Below are 4,988 nucleotides of genomic sequence, written 5' to 3'. Positions count from 1 at the left end.
CACGCTTAATCATGTGCAGGATTTAATGACTTCCCGTGATTTCCCCCCGTAATCCCCGCCCGAGGGAGTACTTACCAAATCACCCCTGTCCCCTTCCCAGCGTAAATCCAATTCTGGCAGATTTCGGGGCGATGACATGTTTATGGATTTGCACCACTAGCAACGCGCGCCTGTCGCGATGTCAATTTGTGAGATCGTTAGGAGACATTATCGTCTTCACGCGTTAGTTCTTAGTTGGAAAATGTCACGCACCCCGTGCAGCTGATCACGTTTATATGCCGCATATAAGGTGAACCTTTCGCATATGGTCACACATGGAGTACCTAGATTGCGTATTCTGAAGAAAAGTATTTTTTTCTTAACTAGAAAGGTTTTCCTTCGCATATGGTCTGCTCTGTTAATTCTTACTAAAACACATTCATATATATATATATGGTCAGACAGGACTCTAAATCCCTCCTGCTATAAAGTTGCAACATGATGTAACACTAGTTACCATGGTCATAGACGTCTGGTTCAGGTCATTGACCTTTTTGGTTTGGATACTGAAGAAGAAATAGAGCAAAAACAATATGTTTTCCTTCGGTAAACATAAAATACTCATATCACATGGTTTACCGTTTGTATTTTATCAAAGATGTGGCTTCAACTACATTTGTATCTGTATGCTTGTGTTGGTGTGTGTGTGGTAACCACCGACGTGTACAAACCATGTACTTATCCTGGTATAAAGGTTATTCAATATCGTATCCACGACTGAGACGCTTTAACTATAACTATAGGGATCATGTGAGGAGTGGGCTAACGTTGCAACACTGTCGTTTGAGGAATACAAATTATATTTGAATACAAATACACCTGACGTAACTGTTGTATCAACTGACTTAACATGTCTCCGTCATTTCATTTTGCCGCACTTTGTAGATATTTATATTTACCGAAGGAAAACATTTTGTTTTTGCTATGTTTCCTCTTCTTCTCCCGTTCCAAACACTAACCTATGGCCTGGTCAATGACCTGATTTGTTGACGTCTGTCACCATGGTAACTGGTGTTGGATTGCATCATGTTGCAGTTTCATAGCAGGAGGGATTTAGACTCCTGTCTGACTATACATATGAATCTGTTTGAGTAAGAATTTACAGAGCAGACCATATGCGAAGGTGAACTTTGTGCATTTGCTTTGCAAATATTACCTTTCTAGTACCAAATTAATCCCATAATTGTGACACGCTTGTTGTCCACAAAACTTTCACAGAAAACTTCCGAGAAGTTCCCAGCACTGTTGATGGCTGACATCCCATATTGAATAGAAGATCATGACAGACGTCGTTCGGTAACTCGGGTCGACTGTAGTGTTATTTCATCTGTGACGCTCTCTTTGTCGCTGTCGTCCGCTCAACTTATCAGAGACGAACTCGTGACGCCCCTAACCTCGCCCGGCTGACAGACGGCGACAGAAAAGGGAGATCAGAGATGACAAATCTCGATAGGAAGCTCGGGGATCACTGGAGGACGAGTGGTTACTTATCAAGAGCGAACTTTCGTGGTTCGGGCTCGCTTGGCCGCCTTTTGGCAAGGAATGACTGATTGGGATGATACGGATTCAGAAGGAAGGGGAAGGTACGGAACAGTGGACGACCAAAGGGACTAACGTAATCAAAGCTGTGCTCGGAAACAAATAAAAGGATCATGCATCAAGACGTATGGTTTGATCAGCTGCAGATAGAAGAAGCTACAGTAAAGGACGGCCTTGTCGTCCCGTTCTCCAAGGAGCAACTAAAGTACATCTGAGACGTCGACGTCAAAGACAAAGAACAGAGGGACTACATGAAAGATGTAACTTCCTTTTGATCTTGTCTTTGAAATGTGTGTCATTATCGAATTACTTACTCGTTGGCCACAGACAGAGGAAAATACCGTCAGCTCCGCAACTTCAGGACCAAACGTCGCGCCATACATGTAAGAACTGGATCGAGATTGAAGTGTGTGTGTCTTTTTTCTCAGTGAACAACTGAACAGATAAATGTGCAATCCAAATTTAGCCTTTAATGAGCTGATAGTGGAGATTAAAGGAGGAGAATGAGAATGATGGAGATGATACAAACCTTCTCGTACAAGTCTTTGAAGGTCAGGGACGTTGTTACAGGCGAGACAAAGCGACATTTTGCGTCTAACTTTTTGTGCAAATAAGAACCTAACCAGACTTCAGTACTTGCAGTATTTGGTTTGACGCCATGTGTACATGACTTTCCTCTTGCTCTGTCAGCAAATGAAGACAGCTAAGCGCAGACCGCAGATGGCTGACTAAGAAATGAAGATAACTACGTTCCGATGCGGTGACGAATATGGCGGACTTCTGTGACATCAGATAAAAGGTTGGATGGGGAAGTCGGTAATCCACAGGACACGACGGACGCGTAACATTACCGGCTACAAACGTACAGAACATGTGAGAATCTGTCCGGATCACGGATAACAACAATGTATAACAATAAAAACTTTTAGGCTCTTTCAGGGGGGAAATGAATCGATTGTCAGACCGGTTTATGCGGACATATTTCCGTGGCTGTCCTTGACATATTGTCGCCCATGGCGTAACGGTGTACGGTAGGCTGGAGCACACGTTCACAGGGTGATCAGCTCATGTGTCATATCCATTGGTTGCTTGTAGATACCTGGTCTTGACAGCATTCTATCGAAAAACAATACGTCACCACGCGCCCGCTCCGAAGTTCATGTTTTCAAAATGAGAAACCACTAGTCTGTGCATGAAGTAGAGACAATAAGGTAAACCCAGAATATACCTTAAGCGATACGCGGCAATATATAACGTTACACATGACATCGTAATGCCACCTAAGTCATACTCATAGACTATCTAGTTCTAACTGGAATCATGTTTTTGTGGTGGTGGAGTCAGTCTTACATGTACATGATGTGACAAGCGCCAAACCCACCCATCCCCACCTTTGACTTTCTTTACATCAATTTTACAACACACAAGACCCATACATATATCGATATATGGTAAGATCCGGATTCTGTATATCAAAGTATATGCTACTGGGAATATTTCTGAACGTTGACCGATACATCATTATTCTATCTCAGTGAGGGGCACACATGGTAATTCTGCTGCTTGCATGTAGTGTATGTGTTGCCACGACACGAAACCAAAACAGCTAGGAAATTTGCCCATCGAGACAGACAGAATGACGTATCAGACGGAGCCAGTCTCTCCACGGTAGCAAAGATCTTTCCTTCCAGCAATGCATGTCATGCAGGAACACAGGACACAGGGCGATCAAAGGGGCTGCACTGATCCGCGGAGCAGTCACCAAATCCGCGGAGCTGGCACCAGACCGTGCCGTCGCTCCTGTGACCAGGGGCGGAGATACAGTAGCGATAACATCATTTAACTGTCGCCAACGATACCTTCTACCGCATAATGCCAACTTTACGTACTCGGTTGATTGATGCAAAAATATTCGACATTGCTGAAGTTGCGCGAGGACTTTATGACATAATTTCAGCGAACAGGGAGGGGAGTTTTAGCTTACGACTTGCCTCATAGTTACCTCTCTCGCGCTTTTCGTCTGAAAATTTAAAACTTTGCGCCAGAAAACTTGTGAAGCGGCACTAGAAAAGCACATTGAATCTGAAAAACGGTGGGATGAATCTAGAGAAAGCTTTCGAAATGCTACGGAAAGTTTTCATCCTTGTGCTTTATCAAAATGCCCTTGCGAAAAGTTGAGAGAGTGTCAGAGCCACCAATCTAAGGCGCGAGATCTAGAGGAAACATCTGACAACTCGGTTGAATCTGAGCAAATAAATTGCTTTAACACGGTTTCAAAGTTTGGCTTTTGTCGTTGTTGGAGACGAATGAACCTTGTCTCCCGCCGCTGCCCGAAATGTCTGATCAGACGTTCCCGGAGACTAAGATGTACAGTCGGCAGAGTTGTCATTGTATCTGATAGAGAAGAACACGACAGATACACCGCTAACGGACTTTATCTAAACCATTACTGATGATTCCAAAGAGCCGTTAGGCTCCCCATTGTCACTCTAATGGACACCGAGCGAAAACAAAGCCGAAGAACATCAAACGTAAACGTCAGAAGTTAAGTTGGAGATTGGTCGCTCGCGTGCTGAGGTTCAGTAAAGATAGTTTTTGTGGCTTTTCTTTTTTCCATATCAGCCGACGTGTGTGATTTTATCACGAACTTAACGAGGGATGCTCCAGCCGAGGGCCCGACCACGTGAGGAATCGTAACGCGGTCTGAAGTAGCTCATCCTGCCGCCGCCCTTTGCTGCTTTGCCCGTGTTCTTTCTAAAGTTCGAGCGCGGCTGCAGCATTTGCCTCCCAACCACGTCTTCACACACTTGAAATGGGCCCACTAGGCCGAGACCGAGACAATTTTCGAGACATCTGCCATTAGAGAAGTCATATTTAGGAGCCATAATTGCCGACCTACCAAAAATGTCACCAGCTTTACGTTCGATTTGAGACTTCAGCGCGACACGCCGGACGTTTTACCTCCCATAAACCCACCGTTACGCCACGGAGAAAATGCATTAAAGTGCTGAAAATTTCACTACCGAGTGCTCCAAATGTCCATATTATATTTCCGGTGGATAAAGATATAAGGAAAACATGGAACCACCGGAGACAAGGTATTTGGAACCTCGTGGTTATGCTCTTATCCTTTATGTTATTGCTCCCTTGATAGACCTTGCGGTACATTTATGATATCTATGAATACGAGGCTCTAAAATATGAAGAACCGCTAGTTATGTCAATAATTCAAAGGGTAGCGCGCGTTTCAGGTATTTCCGGGAAAATGTTAACGATGCGTTTCTTAGAACAACTACCCGCAAACCGTGCTTCGCAAACAGCTGGGTTCCCTCGTAACTGCTCGCTTACGTCTCACTAATATGTCATCTATGTGACGGAGTTTGCCGCTTCAGCAGTTCAGGTGAAGGCAG

At 44.3% G+C, this 4,988-nt stretch overlaps 1 pseudogene; it reads right to left on the bottom strand.

The window, feature by feature from the left end:
* The window catches only part of LOC109473378, a 9,996-nt pseudogene extending 7,257 nt beyond the window's left edge, over positions 1-2,739 (bottom strand).
* Positions 2,740-4,988: the final 2,249 nt, after the last annotated feature.

The sequence above is a fragment of the Branchiostoma belcheri genome, unplaced genomic scaffold (genome assembly GCF_001625305.1).
Source record: "Branchiostoma belcheri isolate BF01 breed outbred unplaced genomic scaffold, Haploidv18h27 scaffold3, whole genome shotgun sequence".
Classification (NCBI taxonomy): domain Eukaryota; kingdom Metazoa; phylum Chordata; class Leptocardii; order Amphioxiformes; family Branchiostomatidae; genus Branchiostoma; species Branchiostoma belcheri.
Note: the sequence above shows the minus strand (reverse complement) of the source record. Positions and strands in the feature narration are given on the sequence as shown.